The sequence below is a fragment of the Jatropha curcas genome, chromosome 7, assembly GCF_041381405.1.
Source record: "Jatropha curcas cultivar XTBG-Jc1 chromosome 7, XTBG_Jcur_1.0, whole genome shotgun sequence".
Lineage (NCBI taxonomy): Eukaryota > Viridiplantae > Streptophyta > Magnoliopsida > Malpighiales > Euphorbiaceae > Jatropha > Jatropha curcas.
In genome coordinates, this window is record NC_143157.1 from 16,158,359 (window position 1) to 16,184,391 (window position 26,033).

The following is a 26,033-nucleotide window of genomic DNA, read 5'->3' on the forward strand; positions in this document are numbered from 1 at the left end:
CAATTACATCCCATTTTACCCCACTCTGGACTCTAATGGCTCAAATCGGGTTTTGGATCTGCCTGACTCGACTCTAAGCAACGACTCGATTCAATAGAAAAATGGGACGTTACAGTTCTACCCCCCTTAAAGAATTTCGTCCTCGAAATTCACTTACATTAAACACTTACAACTCTCATAATAGTTTCCAACTCAATTTGATTCTTCGTTCATCGGCTAGCACTTACTAGCCTTATGTTCTCCACATGATTCTCCCAAATGAACAGCCATACTAGCTAATATATCTAGTCCATATCAGCACTCAATCCAAAGACCTATATACTGCCCATACCAAACATATCAGCATATCATAGACATATCATATACATATCATATCATCATCTCATATACATATCAAGGCATTTCATTGCAATAGCCTATTCAAAGATTTGCATAAAGTAAATTCTCATAAAGCATGATGAGAGTACATAAACATATCTTGAAATCATATTGTTTATGTTCATAACTGTGTGAATAACTTCATGTCGTCATGGTACTTAATTTTGTCATGGTACTTCTTCTCATCCACTGTCATGCATATATACATATAGTCATACATGCATACTTGCAAGTTCCACTCAAGAAGAAAACAAAATGAAACCAAAGTTCCAAATGTCAATACATGAAAGTAATTGTACACAATCACAAAGTTATGCAAATCATGCAATGTGCCATATAGATTATCTCAACTCGACCATTTATCCATAATAATTTGGTAGTTCCATCCAAATAGAATTCACTAAGTGATAGCAATTCCACCTTTCTCTCTTTTTTTTTTTTTTTTGTTAACTCATAGATAACTCACATAAATCCATAAATCATCCGTGACTTATAAATACTTCTATTAGCGTTTAACTAATCTTTTCTGTCTGAAGAATGATCACTTATAAAATCTTGATCATTTTGGCTTAGAATTTATTCTCATATAAACATAGTGAGATCAACACGAATCACAATTTGTACATATTCATGAACTCTCAAAGTATAGTAAGTCTGATCTTGTATATATTCTGATGCATCTTTACTTCTATTTCCATCGAATCTTAATAACCATGATTCCTAATTTGTCACAAAAACTCTGAATGACTATCCTCTAATTTAAATCATCCTAATTCGTACTCCTTCACTTCTGTAATTGATGCTTGTCTTAATCTTAATTCAATGACATGACTAGATCCATTCTTACTTACCTAATTTCTTGGTATAACATCAATTCAATAGTTGGACAACTATCTCTCCATGTCCAATGTCATTCATCATTTCACTTAATCATCATGGTCCAATATTTATATAACATCATTATCTTCATTTGGTGTTTAGGAGTCGTTTACCTTTTTCCTCGGATCATAGACTCTCTCAATAAACACAAATCCTTATGTATAACTTACATAACATCTAGCATTCACCAAATACTTTAAACCTCAAAAACTAAATCTTGTTGAATATAATTCATACTTATATCATATTAACCCACAAGGTGCCACAATTCATTTAGCTTCACTACTAGGCTCATCAAGAGTTAAATAATTGACTTCATCCTAAGAATCACCATACTTTTCTTATAACCATAGTACTTTATATTATTCCTGATAGTCATACATTTGAAAAATAGTTGATGAACACCACAATATACTTGCCTCCACCAACTAGTAAGTAGTTCTCATAAATATAAATCACTTCTCATAAATGACTTGAAATAATGACATTAGTTCTTATGAAAAATACTCATCACCCATTCTTAGAGCAAATCACATCAAATCATTCATCATTAAAATTATTTATGTAAATACACCAATGAATATATGTATATATGTATTCTATCCAGCAAAATGCTTATCTCAATAGTCATAATAGATTCCATTAACCACAATCAGGTAAACTTCATCAAATACATATACTAAAATCAATACTCTTCTTAACTAGATTCTAATGTCCTTAAATCCGAATCAGTTCGTTTTCTTATTAGATAATACTAGCAACTCATCCTCAACATACTCCTTCCATAGGCACATGTACACACTGTAACATCCTACTGAATCGAATCGTTGCATAGAGTCGAGTCGAGTTGGGCCGAACAAGAACCCGGTTCGAGCCATTTAAATCCAGAGTGGGGTAGAATGGGATGTAACTTAAATAAGTAAAAGAAGTGGACTTACTTGAATGAAACAAAAAGATCAAAGTATAAGGAGTAGGACTTACTTGCACTAAAATATAAAGTTTAGGTATTAAAATGTAACATATGGAAAATATAGGTACTATTTGGTAATTTTTAACACACAATCAAAGATAAATTTGGACTACACGAGACTTCCATTTCAGTTTGCCTTCTTCATTTTCTTCATCTTCATCTTCAACGTCTTCTTCATCTTCATCTTCCTCTTCATCTCCTTTCATCTTTCTCTTCATCTCCTTCCTTTCTCCATCCATTTTCATGTGATTTAAACACTAAATTCAACCTAGAACTCTATCCAAGTAAGTAGCCCTTCTTGATTTTCATACTTTTGTGATTTTTTAGATGATTTCTAAGAGTTATTATGTATAGGAGAGGGGAACTCAAAGTTGGAAGAAAAGGAAGCTAAGAAGAGGATTTAAAGCTCTTTTGGTTGAAGGTTTGATATCTCTTTTAGTTTTTCACATTTTCTTGCATGAAAACTTGTGTAGTGTGTTGATAATGAAAACATATATTGCTGAATGTTGAATTAGAGGTCTGTAAATGGTGATAAAGCATGGGATGAATTGAATGAATGAAGTAGATATTGATTTCATGCTGAACCCAGTTTGTTGGACCATTGACCAGAAACTTCACCCTGATTTTGACTCTGTTTAACGATGGAATTAGGAAGTGGTATAGAAGAGTTATTTGTTCCTCTATGTTTTATCTATCCATGAGTTTTTGAATCACCTAATTTGGAGTTATAAATTGAGAGATATGACCAAAATAGTACAGACTATGCAGGCTCGAAATCAACAGTCTGGACGGACTGGAAGTTGCTCATTTCGGTAAATATTTGCCTACCTTACCAACGTAATTAAGAGATGTGGTAGAAGACAAATTTGTATCCTAATGTGTTAGCTAACTATAGAAGGAAGAATCACCTAAATTGGAGTTATATATTGAGATCTGTGACCAAAATAGTATAACTTGTGCAGGCTGGAACCCAACAGCAGGGCAGACTGACAGTTGCTACTTGAGCTCAATGTTTGACTACCTTACCAACGTAATTAAGAGATGTGGTAGAAGACAAATTTGTAGCCTAATGTGTTATCTAACCATAGAATGTAGAATCACCTAAATTGGAGTTATAAATTGAGAGATATGACCAAAATAGTATAAACTGGGCAGGCTGGAAACCAACAGCAGGGCAGACTGGCAGTTGCTACTTGAGCTCAATATGTGACTACCTTGCCAACATAATTAAGAGATGTGATAGAAGAAAACTTTGTACCTTAAGATGTTAGCTAACCATAGAATTTAGAATAACCTAAATTGGACGTATACAGAAAGAGTTATGATAGGATTTGTGAAACATGTACAGGCTGTCTGGCAGATTTCAAGAACACATTAGAAATGATGTTGGAATGCATATGTAGATTCATTCACCCGAAAATTATTACTGCATTTTACCTTCTAAGTGAACTTAATTCAAACTAAGAATTTCCTTAATCTGAATGGTATAATTTAGTTACATAAATATTAGTAAGAATTGCATCGCGGGTGCAATAGCTAGAGTATTTCCATGCAAGTTACTTTATACATTATCAATGGTATGCATTATTCCTCATTAGATATTTTCTAAATAATTCTTGTATTATCACAATACACATAATATGCTCCATTAAGGTTAGGCAGAAACCACGTAGATAAGACTATGTCGCGACATAGGATAGCAGATCTGCGCCCCATACAGTTTGGTACTCCAGCTACAGGCTGTTGAGTGGATATGATTTATATACGGGCCAGAACAGCCCAGCCATACAGTATTCATCCAGTTTTATACAGTTCATACAGTTTTTCTTATCACTTTGGTTTCACTATAACCTTATGGAGCCATGCAGTTATGTGATTTATTATAAAGTATATACGATGGTTAATAAAAGTTGCAAAATTTATACAGCATCATGAACAGCAGGTAAAATCATGAAAGTATAATGATATGTGTGCTTATATGTTTATTGTTTTATTTCTTATTAAATTGAGATATCCACTGAGCATTATTTGCTCAGCGAGTTATTTATTTAACTCGTAGGTTTCGAGACTGGACCGTAGAGAATCAGCTTACAACTGCTGCAGTTCATCTGTGGAAGACTCAGTCTTCAGGGTAGCTATTCATTTGGATATTTTGATTCTTTCTATCCTTATCATGGCATGTACAGGGCACACAGTTGAGCCCATTTCATTTTGAAAATTAGTATCATGTCTTGTAAAAATATTAAGTACATATCTATATTTTCCTAATGTAAAAAGCAACAGCTTGACATCATAATCAGCATACAACATGATATTAGCATGAAAGGACATAGGTTCAACCAGATTGTAGCATCTCAGCTCGGTTCATTTGAGTTAACGGGTGGACCGGGAAGCGATGTTACAAATTTTGGTATCAGAGCACTAGTTTAGTTCCTCGGGCTTAAATGCATATGTCATTATAGTGTACATGCCATGACTACCCTGATGAACTAAGCAGTTGTTATTTTTATAGGAGGATGTCACAGGAAGGTGAAAGCGAGTCACACGCCTCCAGAGCTGTGGAGGGTGAGGCTCCAGTAGCACCAGGTCAAGAGGTGCTGTTAAAGCAACTTGCAGATACGTTTAGACAGATTGCAGGGGTGGTACCTCAGGCATCAGTAGTAGTAGACAGAGAAAGAAAGTCCCCACTAGAAAAGCTTAGAAAATATGGTGCAAAAGAATTCAGAGCTAGCAAGGACGATAATCCCGAAACAGCTGAGTATTGGTTAGATGGTACTTTAAGAGTCCTGGAGCAATTACAGTGTACACTAGAGGACAAGTTGATTTGTGCCACGTCATTACTGATAGAGGAGGCATACACATGGTGGACTACTGTTCAACAGAGAGTACCAGCAGAGCAGCGTACCTGGCAATTCTTTTTGGATGAATTCAAGAAAAAGTTCATCACAGAGGCTTATCTTGATGCTAGAAGGAAGGAATTCTTATACCTGAGACAGAACAGAATGTCAGTTGCAGAATACGAAAGAGAATTCACCAGACTCAGCAGGTATGGTGACCGGATAGTGGCTACAGAGGCAGAGAGGTGTAAAAAGTTTCAGGAGGGCCTGAACGATGAGATTCAGATGGGAGTGGTAGCTTCCAGATTCAGAGAGTTCTCAGCTTTGGTAGAGGCAGCTCAGGAGATAGAGCGAATTCAGGCCAGTCAGCGTACCAGACGCCAGCGGTCTCAGCAGAAGAGAGATCAGACTCAGAGTGCACCCAGTACATATCAGTCGGAGAGCAAGAGATTCAGAGGTGGTAGTACTTCAGCTGGTCCTAGGCATCCTTTTAGCCACAGCACAGCTAGGGGTGCTCATGCGCCAGCGGCATCAGTTGTGGCTAGTTCTGCCGGTGGTGGTCGAGGTTCAGGCAGAGGAGCTAGTAGAGGCACCAGTAGAGGCACAGGGTCCGATGGTTATACTTTTCCACCTTGTGAGCATTGTGGCAGACGGCATGGTGGAGATTGTTGGATGGTGACAGGTAGATGCATGATATGTGGAGCATCAGACCATCAGAGGAGGGACTGTCCTAAGAGGGCAGAAGTTTCTACACAGTTCATAGCAGGCAGAGGTAGAGGTCGGAGTAGAGGTGAGAGCTCCGGAGGGCAGAGACAGCAGTCAGAGACTATGGACAGACCTGATACCAAAGTTCCAGCCAGGGTCTATGCTATGCGAGCCAAGGAAGATGAGGAAGCTCCAGATGTCATAGTTGGTGCGTTTTCTTTATTTGATCATACAGTTTATGCTTTAATTGATCCTGGATCATCACATTCATACATTAGCGTACCTAAACACTGGGTTAAAGGGTTAGCGATTGAGCATGTGAGTCAGGGTATTTTGGTTACTAATCCATTAGGAGATACAGTAAAAACTCATATAGTAGTCAAAGGGTGTCCAATTGTTATTCATGGAAAGGAGTTTCCAGGAGATCTTATGGAGTTACCATTCAGAGAATTTGATGTTATTCTGGGTATGGATTGGCTATCTAGACATCAGGCTATAGTTGATTGTGCAAAGAAAAGGGTGACATTATATACAACAGCAGGGGAAGAGATTACAGTCGTCGGGAAGCGACGAGATTTTCTGAGTAATATGATATCAGCCATGGCAGCAAAGAGATTAATTCAGAAGGGTTGTGAAGCATACTTAGTTTGTGCATTGAAAGCAGAGAAAGAAAAGTTAAAAGTGCAAGACATACCAACAGTATGTGATTATCCAAACGTATTTCCAGAAGAGTTACCAGGGTTACCACCAAGGAGGGAAGTGGAGTTTACCATAGATGTCTATCCTGGAGCAGCACCAGTATCAATTGCACCTTACAGAATGGCACCAGTAGAGCTAAAAGAGTTAAAGCTTCAGCTACAGGAGTTATTAGACAAAGGCTTTATTCGCCCCAGTGTATCACCTTGGGGAGCACCAGTGTTATTCGTAAAGAAGAAAGATGGATCACTCAGACTGTGTATTGATTATAGACAGCTGAACAAGCTGACAATCAAGAATAAGTATCCATTGCCTCGAATCGACGATTTGTTTGATCAGCTAAAGGGTGCAGGCATGTTTTCTAAGATCGATCTCAGGTCGGGATACCATCAGTTGCGGATAAAGGAAGAAGATATCTCCAAGACGGCATTCAGGACCCGATATGGTCACTATGAATTTTTAGTAATGCCATTTGGTCTCACTAATGCACCGGCGGTTTTCATGGATCTTATGAACCGCGTGTTTCATTCATATCTAGATCAGTTCGTGGTGGTGTTTATAGATGACATTTTGGTCTACTCCAGAGATAGGGTTGAACATGATAAACATTTGCGGATTGTACTTCAGACACTGAGGGATAAACAGCTGTATGCCAAGCTCAGTAAGTGTGAGTTTTGGCTGGAAGAAGTTTCTTTCTTAGGACATGTGGTGTCATCAGAGGGTATCAGAGTGGATCCTAAGAAGATTGAAGCTATTATTGATTGGAGACCACCCAGGAATGTTACAGAAGTTCGAAGTTTTCTGGGTTTAGCCGGCTATTACAGAAAGTTCGTAAAGGGATTCTCCATCATTGCATCACCTTTAACAAGATTATTGAAGAAAGAGGTTGTATTCCAATGGGATGATAGGTGTCAGCAGAGTTTTGAAACTTTGAAGAAAAAGTTGACTGAAGCACCAGTGTTGACCCAACCAGTGTCAGGTAAAGAATTTGAGATTTACAGTGATGCCTCTCATACTGGGTTAGGATGTGTACTCATGCAAGACAGTAAAGTGGTAGCTTATGTCTCCAGACAATTGAAGCCACATGAATTGAATTATCCAACCCATGATTTAGAACTGGCAGCCATTATTCTAGCGTTCAAAGTATGGAGGCATTATCTATACGGTGAAAAGTGTTACATTTACACTGATCATCAGAGTTTAAAGTATTTACCGACACAGAAAGACTTGAATTCAAGACAACGGAAGTGGATGCAGATTCTGGCTAATTATGATTATGTCATTAATTACCATCCGGGTAAAGCTAATGTGGTAGCTGATGCCCTTAGTCGAAAACCATTGTATGCTTTGAGAGCAATGAGAATCAACATGGAGTTGCAACAGCAGGGAGCTATTCTAGCACAAATGCAAGTACAACCATCTTGGGTTCAGGAAGTTGCAGAAGCACAGAAGAAAGATGAGCACATAGCACTATGGGTTAAACAAGTACAGGAAGACCATGGTGGGAAATTCAAATTGGATAACAGTGGAGTATTGTTCTATGAAGACAGAGTTGTTGTACCACAAGGGGAAATCAGACAGAAGATTCTGCATGAAGCTCACAACAGTCCATATACAATGCATCCAGGCAGTACTAAGATGTATCAAGATTTTAAGAAAGGCTATTGGTGGCCCGGCATGAAGAAAGACATTGGAAACTTCGTAACAAGATGTTTGACATGTCAACAAGTAAAAGCAGAACATCAATTGCCAGCTGGGTTGCTTCATCCAATAACAGTTCCAACATGGAAATGGGATCAGATCACGATGGATTTTGTTACCGGATTACCTCAGACGCAGCGGAAGCATGATGCAGTATGGGTAATTGTTGACAGATTAACCAAGTCTGCGCACTTTCTACCAGTCAGGATGGACTATTCTCTGGACAAGTTAGCAGAAATCTATGTTAGAGAAATCGTTCGACTACATGGAGTTCCATCATCCATTATATCGGATCGTGATCCAAGGTTTACATCGAAGTTCTGGGGTAAACTGCAAGACGCATTAGGAACGAAACTACATTTCAGCACTGCCTTTCATCCTCAGACAGATGGCCAGTCAGAGAGAGTAATTCAAATCTTGGAAGACATGATGAGATCATGTGTTATAGAATTTGAAGGCAGTTGGGACAGATATGTACATCTCATGGAATTTGCCTACAACAACAGCTATCAATCGAGCATCAAGATGGCACCATATGAAGCGTTGTATGGCAGAAAATGCAGGACACCTGTATGTTGGACAGAACTTAGTGAGAAGAAGATTTTGGGTCCAGATTTGGTTAGAGAAACAGAAGAGAAAGTGGAAATCATCAGAAAACGGCTGAAGGAAGCAAGTGATCGACAGAAGTCCTATGCTGATTTAAAGAGAAAGGACATTGAGTATACGGTCGGTGATAAAGTATTTCTAAAAGTGTCACCATGGAAAAAGATCCTAAGGTTTGGAAGAAAGGGTAAGCTTAGTCCTAGGTTCATTGGTCCATACGAGATTCTTGAACGTGTAGGACCATTAGCCTATCGCCTAGCGTTACCTTCGACATTAGATCGAATTCATAATGTCTTTCATGTATCAATGTTAAGGAGATACAGATCCGACCCATCACACGTGTTATCAGCAGAAGAGATTGAAATTCAACCAGATCTCACTTATGAAGAAGAACCAGTTCAGATCCTAGCCAGAGAAATTAAAGAATTGCGAAACAAGAAAATAGCATTGGTCAAAGTTCTTTGGAGGAATCATAAAACAGAAGAAGCAACTTGGGAATCTGAAGAAATCATGCGACAACAGTATCCGCATTTGTTCACAACAGGTAAACTTCGGGACGAAGTTTTTTATTTAGAAGGGTAGAACTGTAACATCCTACTGAATCGAATCGTTGCATAGAGTCGAGTCGAGTTGGGCCGAACAAGAACCCGGTTCGAGCCATTTAAATCCAGAGTGGGGTAGAATGGGATGTAACTTAAATAAGTAAAAGAAGTGGACTTACTTGAATGAAACAAAAAGATCAAAGTATAAGGAGTAGGACTTACTTGCACTAAAATATAAAGTTTAGGTATTAAAATGTAACATATGGAAAATATAGGTACTATTTGGTAATTTTTAACACACAATCAAAGATAAATTTGGACTACACGAGACTTCCATTTCAGTTTGCCTTCTTCATTTTCTTCATCTTCATCTTCAACGTCTTCTTCATCTTCATCTTCCTCTTCATCTCCTTTCATCTTTCTCTTCATCTCCTTCCTTTCTCCATCCATTTTCATGTGATTTAAACACTAAATTCAACCTAGAACTCTATCCAAGTAAGTAGCCCTTCTTGATTTTCATACTTTTGTGATTTTTTAGATGATTTCTAAGAGTTATTATGTATAGGAGAGGGGAACTCAAAGTTGGAAGAAAAGGAAGCTAAGAAGAGGATTTAAAGCTCTTTTGGTTGAAGGTTTGATATCTCTTTTAGTTTTTCACATTTTCTTGCATGAAAACTTGTGTAGTGTGTTGATAATGAAAACATATATTGCTGAATGTTGAATTAGAGGTCTGTAAATGGTGATAAAGCATGGGATGAATTGAATGAATGAAGTAGATATTGATTTCATGCTGAACCCAGTTTGTTGGACCATTGACCAGAAACTTCACCCTGATTTTGACTCTGTTTAACGATGGAATTAGGAAGTGGTATAGAAGAGTTATTTGTTCCTCTATGTTTTATCTATCCATGAGTTTTTGAATCACCTAATTTGGAGTTATAAATTGAGAGATATGACCAAAATAGTACAGACTATGCAGGCTCGAAATCAACAGTCTGGACGGACTGGAAGTTGCTCATTTCGGTAAATATTTGCCTACCTTACCAACGTAATTAAGAGATGTGGTAGAAGACAAATTTGTATCCTAATGTGTTAGCTAACTATAGAAGGAAGAATCACCTAAATTGGAGTTATATATTGAGATCTGTGACCAAAATAGTATAACTTGTGCAGGCTGGAACCCAACAGCAGGGCAGACTGACAGTTGCTACTTGAGCTCAATGTTTGACTACCTTACCAACGTAATTAAGAGATGTGGTAGAAGACAAATTTGTAGCCTAATGTGTTATCTAACCATAGAATGTAGAATCACCTAAATTGGAGTTATAAATTGAGAGATATGACCAAAATAGTATAAACTGGGCAGGCTGGAAACCAACAGCAGGGCAGACTGGCAGTTGCTACTTGAGCTCAATATGTGACTACCTTGCCAACATAATTAAGAGATGTGATAGAAGAAAACTTTGTACCTTAAGATGTTAGCTAACCATAGAATTTAGAATAACCTAAATTGGACGTATACAGAAAGAGTTATGATAGGATTTGTGAAACATGTACAGGCTGTCTGGCAGATTTCAAGAACACATTAGAAATGATGTTGGAATGCATATGTAGATTCATTCACCCGAAAATTATTACTGCATTTTACCTTCTAAGTGAACTTAATTCAAACTAAGAATTTCCTTAATCTGAATGGTATAATTTAGTTACATAAATATTAGTAAGAATTGCATCGCGGGTGCAATAGCTAGAGTATTTCCATGCAAGTTACTTTATACATTATCAATGGTATGCATTATTCCTCATTAGATATTTTCTAAATAATTCTTGTATTATCACAATACACATAATATGCTCCATTAAGGTTAGGCAGAAACCACGTAGATAAGACTATGTCGCGACATAGGATAGCAGATCTGCGCCCCATACAGTTTGGTACTCCAGCTACAGGCTGTTGAGTGGATATGATTTATATACGGGCCAGAACAGCCCAGCCATACAGTATTCATCCAGTTTTATACAGTTCATACAGTTTTTCTTATCACTTTGGTTTCACTATAACCTTATGGAGCCATGCAGTTATGTGATTTATTATAAAGTATATACGATGGTTAATAAAAGTTGCAAAATTTATACAGCATCATGAACAGCAGGTAAAATCATGAAAGTATAATGATATGTGTGCTTATATGTTTATTGTTTTATTTCTTATTAAATTGAGATATCCACTGAGCATTATTTGCTCAGCGAGTTATTTATTTAACTCGTAGGTTTCGAGACTGGACCGTAGAGAATCAGCTTACAACTGCTGCAGTTCATCTGTGGAAGACTCAGTCTTCAGGGTAGCTATTCATTTGGATATTTTGATTCTTTCTATCCTTATCATGGCATGTACAGGGCACACAGTTGAGCCCATTTCATTTTGAAAATTAGTATCATGTCTTGTAAAAATATTAAGTACATATCTATATTTTCCTAATGTAAAAAGCAACAGCTTGACATCATAATCAGCATACAACATGATATTAGCATGAAAGGACATAGGTTCAACCAGATTGTAGCATCTCAGCTCGGTTCATTTGAGTTAACGGGTGGACCGGGAAGCGATGTTACACACACACTCATGCATTTTATGCATGCATTTCACATTCACATCATTTAACTCCAACTTAACCTTTATAATCTTAATCATGCATAACTTAATATAGCTTTTTATGTACACAACCATACAAGTTTACACTTCATCTGACATACTTAAGTATATACATATATGTTATTTTCATGTTTAAGTCATAAACCAATATACTTCATAGCTCATGAATTTATACAAGTGACTCCATTGTCATGTATAAAACAATCCTTCATTTATCAAAACTTTAGAAAACCACACTTGAAAATTTATTTTTCAAAGTGTTCAGAGAAGAAGAATTTTCATAGCAAAATCATTTGTTCATAAGCAACATAAACTATGCTTCTTCTGGAGTCAACATGAACAAACATTTTTACAAGTCATTCATGCTATCACAATCATGGATAAAAAATCAGTTTCAAAATACATCTCATAATACTTATAACATTGAGAACTCATATCAACTCATGAAAGCACACAAATCCTTAACACCTCAATAATATTTCATCTCGAATAACCACTACATCGAATTCCCTATCCATTATTCTCTAAGCATATCCTCCATGAATAATGATCTAAAAGGATATGACCTGTAATCATCAATAGGAACCTCAATATATACTCCGCTTACCACGACATCATTCTCCAATGGCTGGTTGTTTCCAATCAAACCAATATGGCATGTAACTTAAATTACTCATACTCTCACTGCAAAACAGATAACTTCCTACATAGATACACACATAGTCCGAGAACCGCCTAAACCTAGGCTCTGATACCAAAAATTGTAACATCCCTTCCCGGTCCACCCGTTAACCCGAATGAACCAAGCCGAGACGCTACAATCTGGTTGAACTTATATCCTGTCATGCTGATATCATCCTGTATGCTAAATATGAATATAAAACACTCCCAATTAAACTTCAAACTTTCAATATCTCCAACTAATCATCATAACACAACAACACTTTATATATATAGTCATAACTGTATAAATCCTCAATAGCATTTAATATCCAGCAATTAATTGCATTCATGATCTATATCAAGTCTTCATGACCTAATCATACCAACTATAGTAAAATATTTCAATCATTTCATAAGTATTATTCTTATCTCCAACTACTTACACCAAAATAATTACATGCTTCACTTATATTTACAATCACATAGCTCTAACAAATGTAATAATTATACATGCCATAAATCTTAATACATGCCATAATTCTTAATTATATAACTCTCAATCTAAACCCGAATTAGTCACTTCTGCTTTGATAGTACTCTTCAAGTCTTCATGTAACAACCACGATCTTCAACCTACGCGTGATAAAAATCGACGCGCTGAGTATAAAACTCAGTGGTGCTCATAATTCACATACTTAACAAAGTGCGATGACAACTAACTTAAACTCCAAATTGCATAAAAGCATTGAAAATCATAGATTCAGTAAATTTCAACATCGATGCCTCTTTATAGCAAAGAATAAACTTCTAATTCACACCATAAATAATGTAGTTCTAATTATCTCATAACTCCTTTACATGAACCTTTAATCACACATTATGATACTATCATGATCTTACCTGCTGTTCATTGTGTTGTATGAATGAAATCAATAACCATGGAAGAATACATAACAGTATATGTTCATTGTCTTACTTGCTATTCATTATGCTGTATGACTTATGCACTGTTAGTCACATCATATAAGTTATGATTAATAACATCTCATGACTGTATGGCTCCTTAAAGATTCAATAAATAAACTTGTAAGCATATATAGCATTATACTTTCATGATCTTACCTGATGTTCTTTATGCTGTATGAACTCTGCAACTTTGATTAAACTCAGTGAATATCGCAATGAATAAAGAAACATATAAGCACATACATATGTAGAAATAAACATTTACTCACATATGGAATGTAAACACACATATCATGATACTTTCATTTTACCTTGATGATCTTTCTTGCTGTTTAGTATACTGTATGATTCATGCAATGTTATGTCAAGATATCTGTATGGCTCCATAAGGTTATAGTGAAACCGAAGTGATAAGAAAAACTGTATGAAACTGGATGAAACTGTATGCTTGGCTGCTATGGCCTATACAATCATATCCACTCAACGGCCTGTAGCCGGAGTACCAAACTGTATGGGGCACAGATCTGCTATTCTATGTCGCGACATAGCCTTATCTACGTGGTTTCTACCTAACCTCAATGGAGCATATTAATGGAATGACAATAGATAAAACAAAAGCATAGTAACTGTGTCATAATTTGCATGCTTGTGTCATGTTATTTTCACATGCTTGTGTCATAAAATTAACTGCTTCATCATTTCATAAATTTTACTGCTTACCTGTATGCTGATAGCCTCGCCAAGCGGGCAACTTGTGTCATGTTAGTTTCACACCATTTGCATGCTTGCATTTTGTGTTTACACATGTGTTCATGTTGTCTTTTTGCTTTAAAATGATTGAAGACATACAAGTTGAGAAAAGGAATACAATTGCATAGAATTCATAACTTCATACACCATAGTGTTTACCTCATTTCACATCATTTGCATGCTTGCATGTTGTTTTGATGCATGTTCTAATGTTGTCTTTTTGTTTTCAAATGATTGGAGGCATACAAGGTGAGCAAAGGAATACAATTGCATTGAAAATGAAGTCCAAAAGAGCATAAAAACACAAGTCGCGAGCGCACAAATGAAAGTCGCGAGCGCGCAAAGCACACATGAGAGTCCGTGAGTTTACAGGCCAAAGTCGCGAGCGCGCAAATGAAAGTCGCGAGCGCGAGAAGTGCAAAATGAGAGTCAGAGAGTTTTCAGGCACGATTCGCGAGCGCGCAAATGAAATTCGCGAGCGCGCGTCGTGTTTTCCAGCCTGCGCAGTCTATACTCTTTTGGTCATATCTCTCAATTTACAACTCCGATTTGGGTGATTCAAAAACCCATGTAAATCTAACACATAGAGGAACAAATAACTCTTCTATGACACTTCCTAATTCCATCATTAAATGGGGTAAAAATCAAGGTGAAGTTACTGGTAGCTTTTCCAGCAAAACTTGTTTCAGCATGAACTCAATATCTACTTCATTTATTCATTTCATCTCATGCTTTTTCACCATTTTCAGTCATCTTACTCAACATGAAACAACATATTTTCTCATTATCAACACACCACACAAATTCTCATGCAAGGAAATTAATTAAACTAAAAGAGATAGCACACCTTCACTCCAAAAAGCTTAAGCTCTTCTTTTTAGCTTCCTTTTTCTTCTACCTTTGAGCTCACCTCTCCTATACATGAGAATTCTTATGAATACTCTAAAAATATCACCAAATGATTCAAGTATGAAATTCAAGAAGGTTTACTTACTTGGATAGAATAGAAGTTGAATTAATGCTTAACTCCCATTAAAAATCTTCACTACCATTAAAAGTGATGGAGAAAGGAAGGTGGAAGAGGAAAGTAGAGGAAGAAGATGAAGATAAGGATGAAGAAATGAAAATGAATGGAACTCACGGGTACATCTCTAAAATATCAAGGATTTTTATGTGAAAATTACCAAATGGTACCTCAAGTGTCAAAATGGTACAACTCAATACCTCAACTTTATACTTTAGTGCAAGCAAGTCCTAATCCTTATACTTTGATCTTTTTGTTTCCTTCAAGTAAGTCCACTTCTTTTCCTGATTTCAATTACATCCCATTTTACCCCACTCTGGACTCTAATGGCTCAAATCGGGTTTTGGATCTGCCCGACTCGACTCTAAGCAACGACTCGATTCAATAGAAAAATGGGACGTTACAAATTTGTTATTCTAAAATGGTAATAAGTCTTATCTTTTCTGGACATTAGAACTCTGGAATTCTGATAAGTGAATATACCAAATTCTAAACAGTTCTTCTATTCATAGTATATTTCACTGCTTGGGTTTCTAATCTATTTTCTAAACTTTATGAGGAAGTTCTAATTACAATAGCTTTCCATCATAAAGTTGTTCTGATACTTGATTAAGGCTTTGTGAAGCAGTTCTAAATTCAATAACTGTCTCTCACACAATCTTATATGATTTTCTAAACTTTATGAGGAAGTTCTAATTTCAATAGCTTTCCTTCATAAAGAAGTTCTAATATTGAATAAATCAGTGTGAAGCTGTTCTAATCAATAGCTGCACTTTGCATAGACTTTCTATCCGTTATAAATAGAACATTGTGAGGTGATTCTAATTCATAATCTATTCTCACGAGTTCTGTATTTTTCCGCTGCACTTAGAATTCTATATTTTGTTTTGAAATTCTAAAATTTATATCTGTTTTTAGAAAACCCAATTCACCCCCCCCTCTTGGGTTGTGCCATTCATATACGGGACCCACAATCTGGTATCAGAGCTTTGGCTCTTGACTTACCGAAGCTTAACCTCTTAAGAGATAAGATCCCATGGCAACCCCACTTCCTCTTACTTCTTTAGAAGGACAATCTGTTTCTAGACCTCCTTTGTTCAATGGCTCTAATTACTCTTACTGGAAAACTAGAATGGAGAATTTCATGAAATCAATTGATATAAACTGCTGGAGGAATGTTATCACTGGTCCTCGTATCCCCATGAAAGTTGTAGGAGATGAGTTAGTTAGAAAAACAGAAGAAGAATATACAGATGCTGATTGGAATGATGTTGCCATGAATGCAAAAGCTATTAATATTCTTCATTGTGCTTTAGATGTGACAGAATACAACAAAGTGTCTGGATGTAAATAGGCGACAGAAGTATGGGAAAAACTTAAAGTTACCTATAAGGGTACAGATAGAGTAAAGGAATCCAGAATAAATATCCTTTGGAGAGAATATGAAATGTTTAGTATGAAAGAAGGAGAAACTATTGCAGAGTTAAATTCTAGATTTACTAATATAGTTAATCCTTTGAGAACTTTCGGTAAGGAAATTTCAGAAGATGAGCTTGTTAAGAAAATCCTTAGAATTCTACCTAGAAAATGGGATTCTATAGGAATTGTCATGAATTACAAAGAGACTCCCGTCACTTATGATTATCTTATAGGAGCTCTTGTTTCAGAAGAAATGAAATCTTCTTTGACTGTAGAAGATAAGCAAAAGAAAGGACTGGCTTTGAGGGTAGATTCTAGCGAAGAAAGTTCTTCTGATCTTGATAGTGATGATTTAGCACTGGTTGCTAAAAGATTTAAAAAGTTCTATAGAAAGAGTGGAAGGCCACAGAAAAAGTTTAACAAAAAGAACTTTCCACCCAAGAATGGGAACGTACCAAAGAAAGAACCTTCTGAAGTGGTTTGTTATGAATGCAACAAACCTGGACATATCAAGCCTAATTGTCCTAAATTGAAAAAGAAGTCAACGAAAGAGAAGCTGAAGTAGGCTTTTGTAGCTGCTTGGAGTGATTCAGATGATTCTAATTCTGAGAGCCATAGTGATCAAGAAGAAATTGCTAATATCTGTCTAATGGCTACTATCGATTCTGAATCTAAAGAAATTAGCACTCTGACTTCAACACAGAAAGCTGGAGTTAACGAAACAAATGCAACGATCCATGAGAATGATGAAAGCACTGTAAGTATTTCTGAACCTGAATTAGAAAATGATCTTCTAAATACTTACAATAATCTTTGCAATGAGTTTGAAAAGCTTGTTAGAAAGCATAAAGTTCTAAAGAAAGATTTCAGAAAATTAAAATCTGAAAGTAATCATTTAAAAGATGCTTTTTATCAAGAAGTTACATGCAAAGATCTTATTATAGAAATCAAAGATCTTAAAAATTGTAATAATCGATTTTCTGAAAATCTGACACATCTTGAAGAAAAATGTAAAAATCTGAATTCTGAAAATGAATCTTTAAAAACTGAGATTAGAATTCTAAAATCAATTTCAGAATCATTTTCTAAAAAGAAGACAAGTTCTAGCTATGATAGCACTTCTAAACTGAATCGTGTTTCTAATCAGAAGAATGATGTTTCTAATGTTGTGACTTTAGAACATCAAAGTTTCAATTGAAAGAAAAATCATAGTGCACCTGTTACCACTAACCCTCCAGGACCCAATATGAGTTGGGTACCTAAATCTGCTTGATCTATTCAGATGTGCCTAAGGAACGAGCTGAAAACAGAGATATGGTACATGAACAGCGCTTGCTCTAGGCATATGACTGGTGATAGAAAGAAGTGCACCAGATTAAAAAAGAAAAAGGGAGGTACAGTAAGCTTTGGAGACAAAGAAAAAGGTAAAATCGTTGGTATTGGTGTGGTAGGTTCTAATCCTTCAATAGAAGATGTATGCTTAGTAGAAGGATTACACTATAACTTGTTGAGTGTAAGTCAGATTTGTGATAAAAATAGAAGAGTGATCTTTGAACCTTCTCATTGTGAAGTTCAGAACATGCATGATAATAAAACCTTATTTGTTGGAAAAAGGTTTGGAAACATATACCTAGTAGATCTCTCTGATATGCATAACCAGGATATTTGTTTTAGTTTCTATTGATAATTCTAGTTGGTTATGGCATAGAAGACTTGGACATGTAAGCATGCACCTTATTTCTAAACTGTCTAAGAAAGATTTGGTTCGTGGTTTTCCAAAGTTAAAATTTGAAAAAGATCACATTTGTGATGCTTGTCAAATGGGCAAACAAACCAGAACTTCTTTTAAATCCAAGGGCATGGTTTCTACTTCTAGACCTTTAGAATTGCTACACCTTGATCTATTTGGTTCAATTACTCCTTCTAGTCTTGGAGGAAAATTCTATGCATTTGTTATTGTAGATGATTACTCGAGATTCACCTGGACACTCTTCCCTAGAAATAAGGATGAGTCATATGACATGTTTGTTCATCTTTGCAAGAGAATACATGTAACGCCCCATTTTTTCTATGTTTCAATAGTAGTTTACCGGTCTGTGAATAATACCACCGGTCCGGAAGTTGGTATTATTTTTGGTCCGGAAAAATTACTATTTATGTTTTATATTTTATTTAACATTTTTGGAGCATGTATGCATGGTTTTTATGGGTAGAAAGTAAGTAAGGAATATTTTTGGAGAATTTAGATAATTAGTGAATAGTGAATTATGGTGTTATATTAAGTAAGGAAATTTGAGCAATTATTTTTATGGAGGAAATTTGAGGAATTATTTTTATGGAATAAATTAGAGAGTTTTGTGGAGATAAATAATATTTTGAAGGAATTTAATTGGAGAATATTTGGAGAAAAGACCAAAACACCCTCCAATTTGGAGAAAAGACCAAAATACCCCTTAGTTGCTTTATTAAAAGCAACTATCAATTATTGAGCAACACTTTGTCCTTCTTCTCCTTTTCCTGCACGTTTCCTTCTCCTCCTCCTCCTCCTTCTTCTTCTTCTTCTTCCTTTTCTTCAATTCTTACTTAGTAAACACTTAGTAAACACCCATCCAACTTGATTTAAGTCATAAATCTTAGAGAGTGAAGCTAGAGAAGTAATCTTTGGTGACTAATTTCAAGGAATTTGGTGATTTTCCTACTTGGGTCAAGTAAGTGATTTTATGATAAGTGAATTATTTTTGGGTTTAGAGTTGTCTTTTAGCATATACATGCTTAATCATGCTCCAATTACTTCTTTTATTTGTTTTCTCTGTTTGATTTTGAGTTTCTTACATGTAGAGAGTGGAGAGCCTTCTAACAAAGATAAGGGCAAGACCAAAGCTTGAGAAGCTTTGATTAAAGCTTGTTTTGAAGGTTAGTGTTCATAAACACACTTACCTTACTTAAATTTTTGATTTTGTGCCTTTATGCTCTCATGTGTATATTTTGGGATTTTGTATGAAATGATTGATTTTTTGAATTTTGGTTGCAATAACATGCTCTTGGGTGATGTTTGATGAGTATTTATGTTGTGGTAGACATTTCTCCCTTGTATCTTTGTTGTTCATGTTCCTTTCATGGGTAAAGTAAGCTGAATTTAGGAAAAACATGTTTTTGAGTGAGATTAAGGACCATTTTTCGATCCTTTCTAGTTTCCATTTGTGTCTGAGTCCTTGATAAAAGTTGTAGGTCTAGCTCTTAGCTTTCCAACCCATCCTCTTGTGTCCAATTTGGAGATACATAGCTCAACTTATGGCTGAAACACCCAAACTGACTCTGTTTGTGTCGGGCCACATGCATCACTGAATTGAGTGCCCATTTTGACCACTATAATGACAAGATTAGGTTCTGAGTTCTTCATAAAAGTTGTTTCCCTGTGTCTTTAGACTTCTCTCGTTCTAGATTGGTTTCATTTGAGTGTTTGGTTTAGTAGGAATTCAATAAACAATGGACTTGGTTCTGCTGAATCAGGTCTGGTCTGTCAGTCTGTGTTCCTAGCTTTTTTTTGTTATCTTCCATATTGATATGGGCTGTGATCCCTTCATAACATTTGTAGAATTTTGTCTTAGCTTTCTAATGACTCTAATTTCATTTAATTTGGAGAACCATAACTCAAGTTATGTTTTAAAAACACAGCAGAGGTCAATGTTACTTTTATGCTGGAAATTTTCTATGTTAAGTCATTTTGTTTAAGTATGAGAATGTTTATGAATTACTTAAGTTTAAATTAAGTTTTTATTATGAGCCGACTAAAGAAAATGAATTTTATGAGAAATGTTTTTGGGCTCTAATATACTTGGTGTGGATTTGATGCATGATTTGATTTTATTATGTATGATGAGCATGCTCGGCATTTGATGCCATTATGATAAGAAGCTATGATCATATGCTAGGCACGTGGGTGTCTTATGTTAGGGCGGATGCGCTCTATATGTTATGATAAGGTTGGCGACCTAAAGCGATTATGAATAAGCTATGAAAACTTATCTGCTTCTTTTTCTCCTAAGTGTATGTGAGCCCTTGTAAAATATTTTTAAGGAAGTGAAATAAATGAGATCACATTATGTTAATAACTCTTAGTTTACCATAACGTATTTATGATATCAAATGAATTTTTAAAGCATGATGTGTTGGCGTACATATGTAATACATGTTCAAATTTAATGATTTTATGTATATAAATGATTTTTTAAGTATGTTGTCATCACAACATTGGTTTGTTGTGTTTTATGAGCACCACTGAGTTTTATACTCAGCGCGTTGATTTTATCACGCGCAGGTTGGAGATTGTGCTTGCTGCTTAAAGACCTGAAGAGTAGCATCAGAGCTGAAGAGATATTTTGGTAGTTACTTAGTATTTTTTTTTTTTTTTTTTTTTTTTTGTAACCAAGAATTATGGCATGTATAAGTATTACATTTTTGGAGACTGTATTAGTTAATTTATAACTTAAGCATATTGTTGTAAATTATTTTGGTGTATATATTGGGAGATAAACTTGGACTTATTTAATGGTTAGAACGTTAGAAGTTGATATGTTTAAATGAATGTATTGAATTGATGAATATTATAATGTTATTGAGGATATGAAATGATAGAAGTGCTATTGTGTTGTTATTGGAGTTTGATGGGGTTTGGAGTTTGGAATTGGGAGTGCTTTGTATTCATATGTTTGGCAACTTCTATTTTTAGGGGAAACTCTTGCAGTTTTTCTGTAGGACTCTCCCAAATCATTTTCAAAACAAAATATTATTACTTGCTAAACTTATGAATACTAAGTCACTTCTAATTCATAATATGATTGTATGATTTATATGTAGGTTAGGACGGTGCCTCCGGCACTGAATGTGGCATCCACTGTCGGGTCTTTCGGGATCGGGCGGCGGGTGTTACAATACAAAATGAGAAAGGATACAACATCACGGCAATTAGAAGTGATCATGGAGGAGAATTTGAAAATCAGAAATTCGATGCTTTTTGCAACGAGTCAGGAATCTTCCATAACTTCTCAGCACCTAGAACACCTCAACAAAATGGAGTAGTGGAACGCAAGAATAGAACACTTCAAGAAATGGCCAGAACCATGCTAAGTGATTCTAAACTACCAAAGTATTTCTGGGCAGAAGCAGTTAACACTGTCTGTTATATTCTAAACAGGGCTTTGGTAAGATCTAAACTTAAAAAGACTCCATATGAGCTATACAAAGGTAGAAAACCAAATATTGGTTATTTTCACATTTTTGGGTGCAAATGCTTTATTCTAGATAATAAGAAAAATCATCTTGCTAAATTTGATGCTAAATCTTATGAAGGTATTTTTCTGGGATATTCTAGTAACAGTAAAGCATATAGAGTATTTAATAAAAAGACTCTAGTGGTAGAAGAATCTATTCATGTTGTGTTTGATGAAACTGACTCTACTTCTGGAACATTAGAAAGTGATGATGTTGTAGATTCTAATCCTACAAAGCAGAATGAGCAATCAGAACAACTAGAACAGCCAGAAAGTGATCAGAACATCAATAGTCAGGCTGAACCAGAAATAGAACATGAAGATCAGAATATAGTTGAAAGTCAAATGCCAGGAATAGAAAATGAAGATTCTCAATTACCAAAAGAATGGCAATTTCATAAGTATCATCCTCAAGAAGATATAATGGATAACCCCTCAAAAAGGATGATGACTAGAGCTCAACTTAGAAGATATTTTGGTAATGTTGCTTTCGTTTCTCAATTAGAACCTAAAAATTTAGAAGATGCTCAAAATGATGAAAGTTGGATTCTTGCTATGCAAGAAGAGCTGAATCAATTTGAGATAAACCAAGTTTGGAAACTTATTTCTAGACCTAAAAACCATTCTGTTATTGGAACAAAATGGGTGTTTAGAAATAAGCTTGATGAACAAGGTAACGTTGTGAGAAATAAAGCAAGATTAGTGGCTCAAGGGTACAACCAAGAAGAAGTTATCGATTTTGATGAGACCTTTGCTCCGGTTGCTAGACTTGAGGCATTAGAATGCTTTGTGCATTTGCATGTTTTAAAAACTTCATGTTGTATCAAATGGATGTGAAAAGTGCTTTTCTAAATGGTTTTCTAAATGAAGAAGTGTATGTAGAACAACCTCCTGGCTTTGAAATTTTTGATAAACCTAATCATGTTTACAAACTTACTAAAGCTCTTTATGGTTTAAAGCAAGCTCCTAGAGCTTGGTATGAAAGATTGAGTAAGTTTCTATTAGAAAATGGTTTTTCAAGAGGAAAGGTTGATACAACACTGTTTATTAAAAATAAAGCACATGACATTCTAGTTGTACAAATTTATGTTGATGACATAATCTTTGGTTCTACTAATGATCTCCTTTGTAAGGAATTTTCTAAGATTATGCAGGGTGAGTTCGAAATGAGTATGATGGGAGAATTAAACTTCTTCCTTGGACTTCAAATCAAACAATGTGAGAATGAAATTTTCATTAATCAAGAAAAATATACTAGAGAATTGCTGAAACGATTCAAAATGGAAAATGCCAAGGTATATAGTACACCAATGAGTCCATCATCAAAATTAGAAAAAGATGAAAAAGGCAAGGACGTGGATATCAAGCTGTTTAGAAGTATAATTGGTTCTTTGCTATATCTAACGGCAAGCAGACCATACATACACTTTAGTGTTTGTTTATGTGCTAGGTTTTAATCGTGTCCCAAAGAATCTCTTTAATTGCTGTGAAGAGAATATTAAGATATCTTTGTGGAACTTCTAATCTGGTTCTGTGGTATTCTAAAAATGATACATTTGATCTTGTTGGGTCTAGTGATTCTGATTTTGCAGGAAGCAAAATAGATAGAAAAAGCACGTCTGGGACTTGTCAATTTTTGGGTAGCGCCCTTGTATCATGGTTTAGCAAGAAACAGACATCTGTTGCTCTTTCTACTGCTGAAGCAGAATATGTTGCTGCTGGAAGTTGTGTCGCACAAGTTTTATGGATCAAAGAACAGTTGGCAGATTATGGACTGAAATTAGAAACAGTGCCTATCAAGTGTGACAACATAAGTGCCATCAACTTATCTAAGAATCCAGTTCAGCATTCTAGAACCAAGCACATAGAACTCAGACATCACTTCATACGTGATCGTGTACAAAAAGGTGATATAGTAATTGAGTTCATTCCCAAATAAAAGCAATTGGCAGATATTTTTAAAAAACCTTTGAATGAAAGTCAATTCTGCTCAATTAGAAGAGAACTCGGTATGTTAGTTCTAAACTCGTAACTTTAGAACTCTGTAAGTATGTTCTAAACTGCTTTCTATATTCAAAAATAGAAGATTTGCTATGTTCTAATTTTTGTTCTGTGTGAAAATTGATTTTTGTCTAAATCGCACATTGTCCTGATATGACTTTCTAATGTCATTATCAGAATCTTGCTTTAGACTAAATCCAAAAACAATTACTTTATTGTGTGTTTGTTTTTATTATGTTTTTGTGTCTTTAGTGCTTTGGCGGTTTTTATTGTTTTATTTCTTTTATTAGTTTTTTTTTATTTTGTTTTATTTCTTTTGTCTTATTTGTCGTTTTGAATTCCATTTAAAAACTGTTCTTTATCTTTTTCTTCCGCCACTTAAGTGTCTTTATTCTCTACTAACTGCTTAGTATTTCCTCTATCGTCTTTTTGCTAACCAAAAACCCTAAGTTGTTCTGAGTTTCGAGATTTGCAACAATGGCCGAATCTAGTTCAAACTTTTCATCCGACTCTCTAACTAAGCAAGAGCTTCAACTCCTGAAAAAGCTCTCAAAGAAATATGAACAAAAGGAGTCGAAAGAGAAAAAGGCAGAAGAGGAAACAAAGAAAAGAAAAATCGAAACTGCTACATCATAGAAACAGGTAGCTAGAACACATGATAAAGGTAAATCAGTTCTTTCACCTTATCCTCTCATGCGTTCATATGTTATAGACTGGAAATTCTTTGGTAGCGATGAGTTTGAGTTTAAGGAACTCTTTGAGTCCCAAGGCTGGATGAATTTTCTGTCTCTGAATAAACTGTGCTATAAGAGTTTGGTTAAGGAATTTTATGGCTCTTTGAAAGTTAATGGGACAGAGTCGATCTCTGTCAAGCTTCAGGGTGAGACCAAAGAGTTATCTTACGCTGATTTTGGGAAAATTTTTGATGTGCCGAATGCTAGGTCTAGGGTGACCAAAATTAAGGACGTGTCTAGGGTTAGCGATTATAAAAAGGAAGATTTTGTGAACAAGATTGTGAAGAAGGTTTCTGCAGATAAACAGGGCACAATAGAATGCTCTAACATGACAGACAACATGAAATGGTTGTACAAGCTCATTGTGCACTACATATATCCCAAGAGTGCTTCACTCACTTATGTGAACCAAGTAGAGCTGTGCATAATGTGGCACATTGTTGAGAAGAAACCCCTCAATCTATGTCACATTATTTTTGACAAGTTGCAGAACAACCCTAAAAAGCTGCCCTACGGTATGATTCTTACCCCAGTGTTTGAGTTTCTGGATGTCGATCTAGATGAGAATGTTGGTCATTCTGTCTCAAAGTTGGATAGCGGGTCTTTGAAAATGAAGGATGAGGAAGGAGGAGAAGAGAAAGAAAAAGAAGAGAAGGAGAAGAAAGAGAATGTAACAGACTGATTTTCTTTTAGTGTCGGTAATAGTGATTTACCGGTCTGTGAATAGTACCATCGGTCCGGGACTTAGTATTATTTTAGTCCGGAAAAATTACTATGCATATTTAATATTTTATTTACTATTTTTGGAGCATGTTTGCATGATTTAGGCGGGTAGAAAATATTTCATGAATATTATTGGAGAGTTTATGCATTAAATGCATAATATTTCTAGTGTGGTATATTAAGAAATAAATGAGGAATTATTTTAGTGGAGTTAATTTAATTAATTGGTGGATTTAAATAAGAAGTAGAAGAGAATTATTTGAGGAATATTTAGAGCCATTGGATGAGATTACTTATGACTTGATCTTAGCCACACATTTGGCATGAAATTTGGAAGTCAAATTTGACTTTGTCACCTCATCACCACAACACTTTTTCTTTCTTCTCTTCTCCTTGTCCACGCCATTTTCTTCTTCTTTCTCTTCTTTCATTTTCTTCATTGTCTTACCTCCAAATTTACCACCAAACTACCTAATTAAACCATAGAATAGGACTTAATTCTTAAGAATTAAGTAGTAG

At 35.5% G+C, this 26,033-nt stretch overlaps 1 long non-coding RNA gene across 1 annotated transcript; it reads left to right on the forward strand.

Annotated features, from left to right (window-relative positions):
* The first annotated feature begins 2,134 nt into the window (after positions 1 to 2,134).
* On the forward strand, positions 2,135 to 4,523 carry LOC149494765 (uncharacterized). Its single transcript, XR_016321886.1, has 3 exons — positions 2,135 to 2,511; positions 2,582 to 2,648; positions 4,287 to 4,523. It is a non-coding gene; the product is annotated as an uncharacterized LOC149494765 (long non-coding RNA).
* The last annotated feature ends 21,510 nt before the right edge of the window (positions 4,524 to 26,033 follow it).